The 18,072-nt window shown below is 43.1% G+C and overlaps 1 protein-coding gene and 1 pseudogene across 1 annotated transcript in view; one reads left to right on the forward strand and one right to left on the reverse strand.

The window, feature by feature from the left end:
• Ppm1e (protein phosphatase, Mg2+/Mn2+ dependent 1E) overlaps positions 1 to 18,072 on the reverse strand; it is a 126,076-nt gene that overhangs the window by 63,718 nt on the left and 44,286 nt on the right.
• LOC113836827 lies at positions 12,502 to 12,622 on the forward strand (annotated as a pseudogene).

Below are 18,072 nucleotides of genomic sequence, written 5' to 3' on the forward strand. Positions count from 1 at the left end.
GTACAGTCCGTCATGGTGGGAAAGCACGGCAGAACCCATGGCAGCTCACCTCTATGGCAGCTCACTGCTATGGCAGTAGGAATGAGAAGCTACTTGCTTGCATTTCAGTGGACCAGGAAGTAGACAGGTCAGGCAAAATTGGTGCTGGGCCACAACATACAAGTCACATTTTTTGTAACCTCCTCCCTCTATGTCAACTCACCTCTTACCAGTTCTACAATTTCATAAAACAGTGCCACCAGCTTGGGACCAGGTATTTAACCACGTGGACCTACAGATCCATGCCATATTCAAACCATTAACACTAGGCATGGTGGGACACGCCTGTATCTCATCACTCAAGAGGCTGAGTATCATGAGTTCCAGGCAGCCCAGGATATAAAATGAAACTGTGTCTAAGTAATGAAGTCAGTAAACAGATGCAGCCTTCTTTCACACCTTGGTTTCACTGGGATAGAATTAACATATCAAAGTCTTGTTTCTCTTGGTCCTCTTACCACAGCCTTTCAATGCCCACATCAAAGACAGGCCAGGATAACTGCCCTAAGAGTGTGTGGCTGCAAATAGGCAGTGATAGATGAGGTGTGCCAGCATAGGCTGACTTTGCATTGTTTATTGTCAACACTGTAATGGTTTTTGTGTATATCTGCCTGCCTGCCTTGCTATTCTGAGACAGGGTCTCACTGTGTACCCCTGGTAGCCTCCTGCCATGGCCTCTCCAGTGCTGAGATTATAAGCACTTGCCACACCTGGCTCACAGCTATGCTCTGCTTTGTTTTCGATACACTAAATTGTCAGGAAGAAGCGAGTGGCTGCTTAGTTGAGAGCTGCACTCTCCTCCTCCCTTCAACACACACACACACACACAGACACACACACACACCAGGCAATAAATATATCAGGGAGCTGAACCAGTAACTACTGGAAGGGTGAAAATCAAGGCCAGGCTGAGGTTATTATTGATGCCTATATTGTTCCTGAGTCCGGCAGTGGCTGGTCTGTGTGAACTGAAGTTCCTAGAGTGGTGTGGGGGTGGGTGGGGGTGGAGATTCTGCAAGGCTGACTGACTGATCAGACCTTTTTAATTGTGGGAAGCTGAATGTTGCAGAGCCAGAGTCAAGCTATTTTCGGCTCTCTACACTACTTAATTGCCATTAGTTGCCCACCTCTGTGTCTGACCTAGTAACCTTAGACTATTAAGTAACCCTCTTAGCTTCCACCAATCTAAAAGCGAAAATATCATCAGATAGTATCGAATGACCAGTAGGATTTTCTGTCTTTGCTGTAGCCTTCCTACGTGATATTCCCATCAATGTGTTTGAAAATGCCTTGAAGATTGGGCATCATGGTGCAGGCTTCTAATCCCAGCACTCTGGAAGCAAAAGCAGGTGGGTGTCTATGAGTTTGAGGCTAGCCTGATCTGCATAGTGAATTCCAAGCCACCAAAGGCTACATAGTGAGTCCTTGTCTCAATCTCCATCCCCACTCAAAAAAAAAAAAAAAGAAAAGAAAAGAAAGAAAGAAAGACAAACAACAAAAAGAAAAACACCTTGATTTTTTTTTTCCTGTAACTATAAAAACTTCATGAAACTTTCTACACCAAGACATGGCATTTGAAGCAACCTGAAGCCATATTCCTGGGCCATGGTCAACTGTACCTGGATCAAGAATAAACTCTCTCTTACTCCCTTTGACATGAGAGCTGTGTTTTTCGAGGACTACTGTGAGTGATGTTACAGCTCCCTGAAGATCCAGCCACAGGCAGTTTGGGTGCTCTTTTTGTTGTGTTGTTTTGGTTTTCAAGACAGGGTTTCTCTGTGTAGCCCTGGCTATCCTGGAACTTCCTCTGTAGACCAGGCTGACCTTGAACTCACAGAGATCTTCCTGCCTCTGCCTCTGCCTCCCCAGTGCTGGGCTTAAAGGTGTGCGCCACTCCAGCGAGTGCTGCTGTTTTAATAAGGATCTGGCAGCTGCCAAACAGCCTCTTCCCTGAGCTGTCATCACACAGCAGTTTTAAATATTTCACAACCATCTCAGGAAGCTTTGTCTTGACTGTAGACACCTGGAGGCAGCTGTAAGCCAACTGCAGGTGATCAGAGCAAACTGACCCAACTATGGAACACTAAAGCTGGCCTGTGGCCTTTGCCCCGGAAGACTCCACTAACCATCCTAGGTGTTCCCACACCACACTGCAAGGGTTCTAGGTGAAGTCGCTGCAAAGTGGCAACGCTAGATGACAACAGATAACTTCACCAGCAACTAACTGCTCATGATGGTCCCACCTGGTCCCCATATGCATGGCCCCACCTCTCCAACCCTCCAGACTCACCAGGTTGTGGGAGACTATCCTCCAGATCACCCTCCCCATTCAACAATAGGTCCCAATAAAAAGCTTCTCCCAAGGTACTTTATTGCATACTTCATTTACAGTATAAGTCGGTAAATCCCGTTGAGCTGCTTGTATACAGCTTTCTGTAGCAGGTACAGCTAGAAGGAAGCTGAGGAGCTCTGGAGAGCTGCTGGGAAGAGAGCCTGCAGAGCCATAGAAACGCTGGGAAGGTGAGAGAGGGTGGAGAGCTGAGATGCAGAAGCAAGAGGCTGTGAAGAGCTGAGATGGCACAGGTGAGAAACTGCAAAAGAACGGAAGAGCTGCAGACCAGGGGCTGCTAGCAGAGCTCCAGGAAGCTGCCAGGAGAAGCTGCTTAGAGTGGCTTTGAGATGAGAGCCGACAACACTAGCTCCAAGTCTGAGCCACAAGCTCTGAGCTCTGAGAAGCCTGGAGAAGTAACCTGAATGAACAGCCCTGGAATCCCTAAGCTTTGAGAGTTTAGTCGTTAGCCTGCAGCTTTGAAGGTGTAGGCTTTTTACCTATTCACAATTCCTAACTGAATAGGAAGAGAAATCGTAACCATTTGTGAAAGAACTTCTCAAAGAAAATCTCTCTTCCAATGCTCCATTTGTGTAAGCTGTTAACCCTGAGAGCCGCAGTATATAAGAAAAGATGACTGGGCAGTTTCTGAGTGAGTGCTGGCAGCAGCTAGACTCAGTCTTTCAGATGCTGGGCAAAAGCTCTACCACACACGTGCACTCGAGAACACACACCCATACACACATGCACACACTCACACACACACCTCTAGTCCCTTATATTTATGTGGCTGGAGATGCTGAGGACTGAGCCCAAGGCCCCACACGTGCACCCTACCATGGAACCAACCCCCATTCCTTGGCAGGCAGGTGTATTCTAATGAACTAGTTCTGAAAACATCTAAAAACTTTTCATTCCTCCAGCTACTTTCTCACCAGTAGAATAATAACTTTCATTTTCCTTGGGAGAAAAATCAAACCAGAAAGCAGCATAATGTTTAAATATGGTGGCATGCTACTGGGAAAGTGAATATACTGTCTTCTAATTAAATATTCTGAAATTCAACTGAGAGTTTGTCTAAAGGGTCTGGAGAGATGGATCTTGCAGAAGACCCAAGTTCAATTCCCAGCACCCATCATCAGGGAGCGCATAACTGCCTATAACTCTAGTCCCAGGAGATACAACACACTCTTCTAGCCTTTGTGAGCACCCATAAGCATGCACCCATACCATACACATTAAAAAATAAACACCTTTTAAAAAGAATTTATTGGGGGCTGGAGAGATGGCTCAGAGGTTAAAAACACTGGCTGCTATTCCAGAGGTCCTGAGTTTGATTCCCAGCAACCTCATGGTGGCTCACAACCATCTACAGTGGAATCTGGTGCACTCTTCTGTCATGCAGGCAGAATGCTGTATGCATAATGAATAAATAAATCTTAAAAAATAAACAAAATAATAAAAACACAAATAAAGTAATAGTTTAAAAAAAGAATTTATTTAATGGCCAGGAAGATGGCTGGTTCCGAGTGAAAGTGCTTCTCCTGCAAGCCTAAAGAACTGAAGTCAAAGCCTGGAACTCATGGAAAGGTGGAGGGAAAAAACTAACCCCATTTAGCTGTCTACATGTACACATGGTGACATTTGCACATCTACATACAGCATGCACACCATTATAACAATAATTAATAAGGAGCCAGCAGAAGGTTCAGCAGATAAGGATGCTTAATCCCCAAGACTGACAACCTTCATTCAATACCTGGGATCTGCATGGAAGAAAAGAACCAATTCCCACATGTTGTCCTCTGACCACCCTCTCCCCATCAAGATCTTAAATGAGGGCTGGCAAGATGGCTCTGTGGTTAAGAATGCTGATGGCTCTGTAGACTGGAGTCTAGATCCCAGCACTCAATGACTCACAAATGCCTGCAACTCCAGCTCTAGGGAATCTGATGGGTCTTCTGGCCTCGGTGGGCACTTGCGTGGGAATGAGTGAGCGCGCGCGCGCGCACACACACACACACACACACACACACACACACACACACACACAATTTTTTTTTTAATTCTCAAATGAACTCTTCTAGAACATGGTACAAACCATACATGTACTACTGAATGAATAGTATTTGGGGTCTGTAGGCCAAAAAACAAACAATTGAAACAAAATAAAAATTCATGCTCATAGTACATTTAAATCATAAAACACAGCTGATCACACAATGTGTAGAACTAGATAAACATTCACAATGGAAAAACATGAATCCCTTTGGTTCTGGATTCCCTGTAGGGTAGCTGGTACTCCATAAGACTCTTTGGAACAGTGGTTCTCAACCTAATTCTTTGACCTTTTAATACTGTTCCTCATGTTGTGTTGACTGCCAACCATAAATTTTGTTGCTACTTCATAACTGTAATTTTGCTACTGCTATGAATCATAATGTAAATATATGACATTCAGGATATCTGATGTGTGACCCCTGTGAAAGGCTTAATCAACCACCAAGGTTAATCAATCAACCCATAGGTTGAGAACTGCTGTTTTAGAGGAAGTCTTTATTCTGTTCATTAAAATCTGCACACATGTTAACTCCTTGGGATTTTCCCTATGATCCAAACTAACTGTGTCCCACCTTAAAGGGTCACAGATGACCTGCTCCTGACACTTTCCTGTGAAGGGCATTAGAGTATTTCTACCTGTTATACAACACTCACTGAACTGAAGACGTGACGCGGGGATGCACTCTCTGCCTTCCTCTGCCTAATATCAGGATAGACATTCACAAAGACAAAAGGTTTGTCTATGCAGGCACTTCCCACCTAAAGGCAGGGTAGAAATTCTCCTCTACAACCTTAATCAGCTCAGAGACTGTGCCAGAGAGTGTGGGAGCAGACTTTACTCCATCAGTTCATTTCCCATCTATTTTCCTTCCCACAGTTTACTGTCTTTGGAAGCCTGACTGCTTTCTTTGTCTTGTCACCTCTCTGAAATGTATTGGTCTTTGTTCAAGACATTCATGAGCAGAACTCTGGGCAAGTAAGTACTCCATCACTGCTGTGTCCCCAGCACTGTGGGCAGGACTCTGGGTTACTGTTATGAGTGCCTTTTTTTTTTTTTTCCTCTTGTGGTGAAGAGGAAGAATCTATTTTGGCTCACAGTTTAATAGTGGCAAAGGCAAGACAACATTCAAAAAAGTGGGTGCCACCCCTGTCTGTGGCAGCAGGAGTGTAAGACAGTCTGCCCATATCTTGGCATATGGCTAACAGAGACCTTGCCTGGAACCAGGACCAGATATAATCCTCTAGCCCCATCCCTCTTGTCCTACTCTTGTAAACAAAGGCCCCATATTTTACAACCTCCCAAAACAGCATCACTATCTAGAGGCTAAGTATTTAAACACATGAGGTGAGGGGGATAGCTGACATTCAAACTGTCCCATGTGCCCTTGGTTCCCATAGGCTGATAGCCATCTTGCAATGTAAATGTATTCAGTACAACTTCAAAATTCCCAACACTGTTTGAAAGTTCAAAGTGCCTTCTAAGACTCAGGCAACCTCTTAACTGTGGGCTACTGTAAAACCAAAACAAGTTACATACTTCCAACAGACGATGCACTGACTGAGCACTCCTACTGTAAGAGGAAGGGGTGCGTCACAAGGAAAGGTCAGACCAAAGCAAGGCCACAGTCCCGAAAGACAAGCACATCTGGGGCTTGGGTTGGTGTCATTGGGGTCTGTCTTAGTTACCTTTCTATTATAACAAAACACCATGCAAGGCAACATACAGAAGAAAGTATTTAATGGGGGCTCCAGTTTCAGATTCCATGACCAACCGTCATGACAGGAGGTGGGGTTTATGGCACACAGCTGAACAGGGAGTATTACTCACTGTTAAAAAACAAAAAAAAAAAACAATAACATCATGACATTTGCAGGCAAATGGATGGATCTAGAAAAAAATAATCCTAAGTGAAGTAACCCAGACCAGAAAGACAAACATGGTATGCACTCACTCATAAGTGGATATTAGATGTAAAGCAAAGGAAAACCATGCTACAAATCCCAGAGGTTAGGTAACAAGGAGGGTCCAAAGAAGGATGGACACATGGATTTCCCTGGGAAGGGGAGATGTAAGAGATCTCTTGGGTAAACACGGGGGAGGAGGAATTATAAAACACACACACACACACACACACACACACACACACAAACCTCAGGGTATGACTTGAGTCTGTGCATTTAAACAGAGAGCTTCTGAAAGGCTGAAATTTTTCTTTAATTTCAACAAGATAAAACTCTTAAGATGGAGAACAAAATCAGGACTTGGGTTTATTTTTGTGAGCCATTACAAATACAACAATATATCAAAGGAAGATGTTATGTTTTACTCTGTGTGGCCTGGAGCCTAGCTGGAATCCTGCTTTCAGTTCTGGGATCATTCTTTGTGAACAGTTGGTTCAGAGGGTAATGACCAGGAAACCAGAGAGATCTGGAAGAGTGTCCTCTGAGGAGCAAGCGGGCAATACCTCTGGTGCCTCAGGCTAGGCCTTCACTCTTTTCCCAGAGTGCCCATCCCCACCTTGTCACTGACCTCTAGGCAACCTTAGCCCAAAGCCAAGGTTCTTCCTCATCTCCATTTTCCTCTTTGGGGCAGCTGCCAAGATGTACACCTTACCTAGCCTGAAGTTTTTCTTTTAAACTCTAATTGTCCTTGAGCTTAAAACAAAAACAAAAACAATGACCAGAGGAACAAGGTCAGGCTTAGAGAAGACAGCCAAGTTCTGATGGCTGTCTTCAAATCTACAGAAGGTTCTCATGTGACGACAGGACTCACCATACTCAGAACAATTGTATGGTGGAGAATTGGGATCAGTTGTTCTACAGAGGCAAAGATGGATAAGATGACACCAAAAAAAAGTTCACAGAAAATGTGGACAGGCTGTCTTAGAAGATGGTGAGTTGCCTACTAGCTTGGAGAATGAATGCAGTGGGATAGTGTTGACATTTCAGGACTGCTGGCTAAAAATAGCAGACATACACATTCATTTATTTCAGCAATGTTCTGAAACGTGAAATTAAAATAACGGAGGAACACAGAACAAAAAGGATGGTGGTGGTGAAGGAATGGTGATCTTTGCTTAAGCAGAGAGAGCTTAACCCTAAGTGTCCAGGGTGGGGGCATGACAGCAAGGAGCTGCTGTTTGTCATCAGAGAACTACAAAAATCTAAGGAATTGAAGACACTGATTATCTGAGACAGCCAGAGGGAAGATGCATGTTAAAGACATGGACATTAAACCCACGAAGGAAACACCTAAGATACCAACCATCCCATGCCTCCAACTAGAGGACAAAGAAAAGGTTTACTTTCTGATTAATTAAACCAGACATGCCTATCTTCAAAGACAAAGAACACAGTTGGGGCTGGAGAGAGGTGGATGGCTAGGAGGCCTTGCTGCTCAGTCATGAGGACTAGAGTTCAGATCCCCACACCCACATAGGGTGGCTCACTTGTCCCAAAACTCCAACTCCAAGGGATCCTATGTCCTCCTCTGACCTCCCCCAGCACCCATGCAATCATGCGTGCACACAGACACAACACATGCCCACACATAGATAGAATAAATCTTTCTTTTCAAAGTATAGTGAGGTATGAAGGTAAATCATTTTACTGAAAATAGGGATACTATGTGAAAAGTTATTTACAAACTGCTGTTTTCCCACAATGAACTCTTCAAACACTGTGCAGAGTCTAAAAGTCTTAAGAAATCAAACACAGGCTGCATAGAAATAGGACAAGGACTCAAAATGCTACTATTTTCCAACAATAACAATGTAAATAGAGATAATAGAGCAATGCCTTCAAAATTCTCTAGGAAAACGATATACAGACCTAAATTCAATACCCAATTAAACTATCAGTCAAATGGAAAAAATAAAGACATTTCAGACTGGTTTTAAAAAAATCAAAATGCAAATCCTTACAACTGCGAATCTTTTTTTTTTTTTTTTTTTTTTTTTGGTTTTTTGAGACAGGGTTTCTCTGTGTAGCTTTGGAGGCTGTGCTGGCACTCGCTCTGGAGACCAGTCTGGCCTCGAACTCACAGAGATCCTCCTGCCTCTGCCTCCCAGTGCTGGGATTAAAGGCGTGCACCACCAACGCCCGGCAAAAATTGTGAATCTTTTATGAAAAGAACACTAAAGAATATGTGCCAGCAAAAAGAAAGAGGAAATCTGGAAAGAGAAAGACACGAGAGTCAGAAAACCTGGACTTCCATACAGGAGAGAGACACAAAGGGACTTCAGCATGATGGTAGAGCCCAAAAATGGGGGCTGCACAAGCACGCCCACTAGAACAGCCTATGTGCGTGTTAGACTCTGGGTGCGAAGTCAGTGACTTCACAGTTACATCACAGAGTCTGAAACAGAAATGGAAGTATACAGAAAGCTAAGCAAATGAAATAGCAGTGATCATTAACCCCAGGGAAAAATAAACCATTATACAGAAAGTAAAATGTAAACATGATATATTGTGGCTAGGCTTGAACAGTAGTCACACAATATAAATAATGTAAATGCTATTTTGTCCTAAATTATGATACAATTATAGAGGGAAAGTACGGGGAGGGCAAGACTCAGAGAAGATCTTTATTTTTTTTCAGAGTAAAAAACAGAGGTAAATCCTAAAGGAAACAATTTAAATCATTTAAAACATAGTTGCCACAAAGGAAAAACAGGATAGAAACTACTCCTTTATTATAAACCTACAGTACACTATTTTGCTTTATTTAAAAATGTATGTATTAGGGCTGGAGAGATGGCTGAGCAGTTAGGAGCATTTACTGCAGAGGTCCCAGCACCCACATCAGGCACCTTACAGCCACCTGTAACTCCAATTCCAAGGGATCCAATATCCTCTTCTAGACTCTGAAGGTACCTGCACACACACATACCCCCTCCACCAGAATGTGTATATATAATTAAAAATAAATCCTAGGGCTAGAGAGATAGCTCAGTAGTTAAGAGCCCTTGCTGGTCTTCTAGAAGACCTGGGTTTGGATTTTAGCACCCATGTCTGGAAGCTTCCAACTACCTGTTAACTCCAGCTCCAGGTATGAAGTGAAGAAATGACTACTCCAAGGCATGGTTGAGGGGAAGGTTTTTATTATAGATATGAAGGAGAATACAGGTGGAGCCATCTAGAAGAGTCCAGAGCATGGGGAGAAAGTAGACTGAACATGGCCAGCAGATTGGACTGGGCCATGAGAGGAGAGAAAGAGAGGGGGGGGGAGAGGTGGAGGGAGAAGTGGAGGGAGAGGCAGAGGGAGAGGGAGAGACAAGAAGAAAGACTACCAAAAGAGAGGGGATCAAGAGAGCATGGCCAAAGTAGTGGGGTTGTATAGGAATGAGAACTGGGAGAAGGAAAGCCCATGAGCTACACAAGTTCAGAGCAGGGGCAAGGTGAGAAGAGCTGAGAACAGCCACAGGTACTGAGTGAGCATGGAAGCCAGAGTGTGTTTTGGCATGTTAATAGGCACCACAGATAGCCATTTGTCCATTCTGACAGTGCTGAGGATTGGCTCCTCTGGTAGAGGGAACTGGGTGGCAGAATTTAGGGGAGTGAAGTTTCCTTTGGACCTGACACTGGGAGCCCAATGCTGTCTTCTGGACTCTACAGCAAATGCATGCCATAGATATACAGATACAAGCACATAAATAAAAGTAAATCTGTAAAAACTGTATGCATGGCAGTGAACAGAAGTTGCAGCTTTTAATCTCTTCTGGGAGTGAGATGGTGGTATGTGCCTATAATCCCAGCATCCAGGAAGCTGAGACAGGAAGATTGTGAGCTCAAGGCCCACTGAGGTCCATGGAAAGTTCTAAGCCAGCTTTGGCTACCTGTCTCACCATTGCCTCCTCCCCTCCCACATTTCCAGCAGAAGGATGTAACCCAATGTCAAAGTACTAGCCTAGTATTCACAAGGTCCTGAGTTGTCATCACCAGCACTAAAACAGAGAAAACTTTATTGATTCTAGAATCTTATTCCCAGAACCACTGTATTAAACCACTGGTTTAATTTTTTTTAAAGTTTATTTATTTATTTTTAAAGATTTATTTATTTGTTATATATACATCGTTCCTCCTGCAGGCCAGAAGAGGGCACAAGATATCATTACAGATGGTTGTGAGTTACCATGTGAGTGCTGGGAATTGAACTCAGGACCTCTGGAAGAACAGCCAGTGCTCTTAACTTCTGAGCCATCTCTCTAGACCCATAAACTCATTTAATTTTTTTAAACATTGATTTTTATGTGTGTGCATGCTTGTCTGGATTATGTAGGTGGCGCCATGATCATGAAGGTTTCTACAGAGGCCAGAAGAGGACGTCATATCTCATGGTACTGGAGTCATAAGATGGTTGTGAGCTGCCATGTTGATACTGAGAACTGAACCTGGTTTCGCTATAAGAGCAGCAAGTGTTCGTAACTACTAAGCCATCTCCATAGTTTGCAATGTAATTTTTGTTTGTTTTTTTGAGACAGGGTTTCTCTGGGTAGCCTTGGCTATCCTGAACTTGCTCTGTAGACCATGCTGGACTTCAACTCAAGAGATTTGCCTGTCTCTGCTTCCTGAGTGCTGGGATTAAATGCATTCGCCACTGCTGCCCAGCTGAAATTTATTTATTTTTGAATTTGCAATCCTTCTACCTTGTCTCTGAGTGCTGAGATTATGAGTAAGCACCCCCATGTCCAGAGGATCAACTTGTCCAGTGGCCTTCAATGAGTGTAACTCTACGTCTGGTTGGATGAGTCTTTACTGTGAGATCATAGATTTATAGCCCATGGATTTATTGCCATATTCCATTGACTCAGAAACATACCTTGAGCCTTAGCCAACAGATTTAAACAACAGTTTGGGTCTGGGGGCATAGCTCAGTGGTGGGACATTTACCTAGCACATTGATGCCCTGGGATCCATCCTCAACCCTGCAGAGACAGAGGAAAGAGATTGAGAGAGGAAGGACTGCCAGAGGGAACCATGGGAGGAGAGGGAATTTAAATGGTCAACAGACTCCACCATGGCTACAGGAAACCCTTAAAAGAATACTCAAGCATGTAATTTAGTGGGAAACTCTCTTGCTGAGCTAAAACTAATTTCTCTTTTAAAAATCTAAAATGACAGATAGTAAGCAATAATTTGGTTGTATAATTGGGTTAAATGTACATTTAATGTACTCTCTTCCTTTAACATAGCTTATCTTTGAGGTTCTGTGGAATTTTAGTTGCCATAACAACCTGAGTAAATCCTTCATTACTGTAGACATCTGCAGCTATTTATAAATGCAACAGCTGGGTATGTCCAGTTAAAATTTCTTTTAGAAAACATCAAATTTTCATTTATGCTGGGTAAACCTAAGAAAACATTCAGGGAGCATTAAGACTAAAAGTATTATTCCAATATTTGAATCTATAATTGAACTATAAACTATGTAGAATAGAAAAGAGCTGAGGCCCTTACATTTTCATTTCGTTGTTTTTATTCCTTGTCTTTGTGCATTTTATTTAAAGATTTATTCTCATGTACATGTGTGTTTTGTCTTCATGTATGTATGTCTGTGCATTACTTGCATGCCTAGTGCCCAAGGAGGTGTGAAGGTGCTGTCTCCTCTGGAACTGGAGTTACGGACCCTTGTGAGCTACCATGCGGGTGCTGGCAGGAATACTCCTGGCTTCCGATCCATTGGTCCAGCATTTTTAGTTATTTTTAATTACGCATATGTGTGCGAGTTTGTACAAATGTGAGAGCAGGTGCCTATGGAGCTGAGAAGAGAGCATGAGATGCCCCAGAGCTGGAGTTACAGACGTTTGTGAGTCACCTAACATGGGTGTTGGGAACCGAACTCAGGTCCTCTGGAAGAGCATATGTACAGGTCAATACCCAAAGACATAAACTCTGGGGTTTATATGAAACAATACTTAGCATCTATGCCAGCCTGAGTTCATGAAATAGTAACCAAAGCACAGGTATAGTGTTGTACGCCTCTAAACCCAGGACTCAAGAGGTTCAGGCAGGAGAATTGAGCACTTGAGTTCCACCTGGGCTGCATGGTGAGACGATTTCAAAAAAGAAATCTGAAGCCAATTAAGCTGACCAAGTTCCTTCCCTCATGCAGGCCTGGTGTGCAAACAGCAACCTCCTGGTGTACATGCAGCCCGACACTTAGGCTGCCCTAAGGAACCAAGGAAGTCAATTTTCTTGTGACTATTCATGTCTCTCATCTCAGTGCTGTCCCAAATCCAGGCTCCAGACAAGTAGGCAGGATGAAGCCTAAGGGTACATACAGTCCAGGGTTCACCAGGGTTCACATCAGCCGTGTCCATCCACACCAAGCTGCAGAATAAGAAACATGTAATCTAGGCCCTGTGGAGAGCCGAGTTCAAGTTTTCTGACTGCCAGAAGATCCACACGTTCATGCCTGATGGCTCTGGGGTCAGATACATCCCTATCCACAGTCCCCCAGAAAAGGCCCCCAGGACGCTTCCACAGTGCTTAATTTTTCAGATATTGTACAATAATGCACAAAACTTATTTCTTTGTTTAAAAAAAATCCAGGCACATGATACGTGCTGAGTGCTTGGGAGGCAGAGGCAGGAGGATTGCTAAAGGTTTGCCAACCCAGTTTATATAGAATTCCAGCCTTTGTAATGAGAACAAGACACCCAAAGATGACCCAGACACCTCCTAGCAATGTTATTTTCAAATTGGGAAGACAGACAACAGATGCCAGAGGACCATCCCTGCTTCCCGAGTGCTGGGATTAAAGGCGTGCGCCACCAACGCCCAGCCCTCCTGCATTTATATACAAAATATATCCAGTCCTAAAGCCTTTACCCTTTCACCTGCATCTTTTAAGAGACAGTATGACAACAATCCTGAGAAGTCATTCCTATGTCTGGGATCTCAATAATGTGTGTTTTTCCTTATGTGATGTCCACATGGCATTTGCACTTTTATAATTGCTTTCCTGCACATTCAGTTTGTCCAGCAGTGTAACTAACAGGTTCTTCCAAGGCAGGAACATGCCCATTTCGGCTCCTCTTACACTAAATACGATTCTTAGGTAAGATGTGATAAGGCTCAAACCTATTTGTCTTTTGATTCTTTTAATGTAATTTTATGCATATGAATGTTTTGCTTGCATGTGTATGTATGTACACCATGTACATATGTGGTAACCTCAGAGGTCAGAAAAGAGATTTGGATCCCTTGGAACTAGAGTGACAGCTGGTTGTAAGCTGCCATGTGGGAGCTGGAAACCAAACATGAACCCTCTGCAAGAACACAAGTGCTCTTAACTGCTGGGCCATCTCTCCATTGTCCAAGACTAAGACGTTTTATTTTTTTTTAAGTTTTAAAGATTTACTTTATTATGTTTTGCAGTGTTCTGTCTGCATGTATGCCTGCAGTGCAGTCCAGAAAAGGGGACTAGAAGGCATTACAGATGGTTGTGAGCCACCATGTGGTTGCTGGGAATTGAACTCAGGACCTCTGGAAGAGCAATCAGTGCTCTTAACCTCTGAGCCATCTCTCCACGCCCCCACCCAAACGTTTTAAATACCCTGTCTTGTCAAATAGATGGGACTAGAAAAAAAAACACCCTGAGTGAGGAAACCCAGACCCAGAAAGACAAATATAATATGTACTCACTCATAAGTGGATACCAGACATAAAGCAAAAGATACCCAGCCTACAATATACAACCCCAGAGAAGCTAAAACCCTCTCCCAGAAACAGATGGAAGCAGATGCAGAAATCCACAACTAACCAATGGGCCAAGCTCCTGGAGTACAATCAAAGTGAGGGAGGAGTGATAATATGAACAAAGGAGTCAAGACCGTGATGGGGAAACCCACAGAATCAGCTGACCCGAGCTAGTGAGAAATCAGTGACTCAGGTCTGACAAATGGGGAACCTGGATAAAACCAAACTAGACTCCCTGAATATAGGTGACAATGGTGTAGCTGAGGAAATATATGAGGCCACTGGCAATGGGTCCAAGATCTAACTCTAATGCACAAAATGACTTTGTGGAGACCATTCTAGATGGAGAGATACCTTGCCCAGTCTAGACACAGGGGTGTGGGGGTGGAGAGGTGCCTTGGTCCTGCCTCAACAAGATGGTGGAACAGACTTAGTAGACGTCCTATGGGAGGCCTTACCCTCTCCGTGGAGCAGATGGGAGGTGGGATGGAGGGAAGTGGGGGGAGTGGGAGGTGAGGAGGGAGAGGGAACAGGGATTGGAATGTAAAAAATAAATTAATAAATAAATCTTTTTTAAAACAATCTGCCTTGTCGCTTAAAAGGTGCTCACAATGGCTTTATAATCCCATCTTCACAGTCCATGTTTCCATATGAGTAAAGGAGATACCACTGTTCTCATTTTAAAAATCAGAAAACAAATCAAGCTTGGCAGAGTTTGCCCCAGGTCAGACAAGCATCGCACTAACAATGCTAAACCAGTTCCCCTGACATCTTTTTTTTATCCTTTGCAACCTTTCTATAAGTGACAAGGAGAGCAACTGGGCAATGGACTCTGACAGCCTTTGGTTGTCACAAATCTGGAACAACAGAATCAATTACAATCTGTTCTTTCTGACAACAGCATGGTACACCGGACTAACACCGTAATTTTAATTATCAATTAAAGTATGGAACTTATGTTTCTTATACTTAGGCGCTGGCCCCACCACAGGAGGGGGGGGGAAGCACAATGAACTCCACACGTTCTACTCATGGCCAGCCAGTGTTTTAAATGGAAATACCTTTTTTTTTTTTTTTTAAGTTTCTCAAGACAAGGTTTCTTTGTGTTACAGTTCTGGCTGTCCTGGAACTTGCTCTGTAGACCACTGAGATCTGCCTGCCTCTGCCTCCTGAATGCTGAGATTTAAAGTGTGCACCCCCACCCTCACCCCCCCAGGAAAACAGAAATATCATAATATCTGTGGGGTATACCTTTAGGAATGTGACTATATTCTATTTGCAGAATACTTAATCCTGGTATAAGGCCAAACTAAAAGAGCAAGAGAAGGTGGTTCCAACGTTGACGCCTTTCCTGTTAGCCACAGAGCAAACACTCAGAGGATGTTCTAATTCTTAGTGAACCCCCAAAAACGAACTTGGCAACTAACCCACATAACCCACACTGCTGTTCTCGCTCTGTAATGCTTGCCTGTTTCTCAGTTCACACTGTTCATAGCCCTCTTAGGTCTGATACACACACACACACAGAGAGAGAGAGAGAGGGGGGGGAAGAGAGAAAGAGAGAGAAGTCACTTATCTATGTCTCTTTCGTGTCCTTCGTTCCAACTGTACTTTTCTGCACTCCTCATCTTCAGCTGGATTCTTTTGTCATCTGTCTGCCTCCTTCCTAAAGCTGCTACTTCGACTCCCACTTCAAGCCACGGCTTCATCAACTTAAGCATAAAATGATTTTTTTCCATCTGCCACCTTTCAATACCTCATTATCTTGATGTATGTCAGCTAGGCATCAGGAGCTGTTTGATGGACTGAGTTCACAATAAATGGCACATGACTGGTGAATACCGATATAATTTTAGACAGGCTGGGGAAATTGTTGAGAAAAGACCATGTTCACATATATTTAAAGTCTGCATCATGAGTAAAGGAAATTCCTTGGGAGGTTGAGTCAGACCTAAGCAGGGGTCTTGCCGATTTAGATAAGCAGATTATCATGCTGTTTGAGTAACAGCTCTGAAGACCCAATGGACAGCAAAATTCTGCTGTTTACATAGTTCAGCCTAGCTCCCCACCCCCACCTTTAGTTATGTAATGGAGTTAGTAAACCCAGGACAACCCTTGTCCCAGGCCCACAGGCTCTCAATTAATTCCATCCATCACTGAAGAGGATTTCAGCCATTACTCTATTTCCATCTCTCCTCACTTCTTAAGGGGAGGAAGCACCTGCCTGGTCCTAACCCACCCACCATCCACCATGTTTATATCTAAATGAAAGGATACATTATTATTTTTGGTCTTAAAGTAACACCCACTGTAGAAGGGGCTTACATGTAAATATATTCATACTAAACCAGTTTTCTTCTTTTCCTATTAAATTCTTTCCTGCTCCAGGTAATTACTAAAATATGAAGTTTAAGTGAAGATCTGTATTACATAGAATACAGTCACACATAAACTGCTTTCCATTTGCACTTTAAATATCTGATCTTACCATTGGAATTGAGTCCAGGGGTAAAGGCTTCAAATACAGTTATAGTTTACTTGATAATGACAATTCTGGTATCTATTAGGTCTATTTAGCCTGTTATTCACACAGCATGGTATCTATCTAAAATTAGCAAGACCACTGCTACCAACCTTTAGGTCTGACTCATTCCCACAAGGAATTCCTTTAGTCATAGCAGAGTTTAAAATACATAGATTCTTTTTTTCTGAGACAGGACTGGCATTCAGCTCACTGTGTAGCCAAGGATGTCCTCAGCCTCCTGATTGCTTGCCTCCACCTTCTTGAGTACTGTGATTACAGATCTGTGCCACTATGCCATTTTATGTGGTGCTGGGGATTGAACCCTGGGTTGATGCATGCTGGGCAAGTGCTCTACAGACCGAGCTACATCCAGAGCCTTACATATATTTTTATTATTTTTAAATACTTATTTGCATTCCTTAGTAATGTATAGCACACAGCAACTCTGTTGGATTTGCTGCAGTTTAGACATGATAATGAAATCATAATCACATGTGCAGACACAGTCTATTTTGTTTACCTTATTCATTCTGTTTTAGCCATTGATATGCATAAGTGGAATAATGCAAATTACCAATTTGTATCCTGAAAAAACACAATTCTTTGACTGTACCTTTTACAGCCGAATAGTAAGTAATTTGAAATGGGGAAAATGTGGTTAACCAGTATGAGTCATGAACTTATTTTACCAGATCAAGAGTGTCACCTTTTATACTCCCACAGCAATGTTGTGGGTCAGCATCACAGCAGCCCTCCCTGACTTACAGGAGATAGTCTAACACCCCCAGTGTATGCCTGAAATTGGGGATGACACGGAACTCCACATATGCTACTTTTCCTTGTACATACAACCCAAAAGAGATCAAATAAATATAGTAATTATACTATAATAAAAGTCATGTGAATCACTGAGTATGGTGGTGTACACCTTTAGTCCCAGCCCTCCAAAGGCAGAGGCAGATCTCTGTGAGTTCAAGGCCAGCCTTGCACAAATCAAGTTCCAGTCAGCCAGGACTACACAGTAAGACCCTGTCTCAAACACACAAATGAACACATGCACGTACATACACTCCATGTAAATGTAATCTCCCAAAATGGTATATTGTATAGCCTAGCAACCTCAGCATATTATGTTTTTTCTTTCCTTGTAAGTTAAGAACATTCTGATTTTCCTTTAAAGGAAACTGTGTGCAGACTTCAGAAGCCTGTGTGAACTGCTAGCATCACTGATGTGCTTTGGGATGCAGTAGCATTGAGTGACATAAGAAGCGCTGCCACACCATCAGCTGATAACCAAGATGGCTATTATGTGACTATCAGGAGGGTAGCATATACAGCCTGGACACACTGCACACAGAGATGAATGTCATCCCAGGCATGTTGTGGGATTCTATCAGAATAGTGCATTAGTTATTAT

This window comes from Cricetulus griseus, chromosome 7 (genome assembly GCF_003668045.3).
Source record: "Cricetulus griseus strain 17A/GY chromosome 7, alternate assembly CriGri-PICRH-1.0, whole genome shotgun sequence".
NCBI lineage: Eukaryota > Metazoa > Chordata > Mammalia > Rodentia > Cricetidae > Cricetulus > Cricetulus griseus.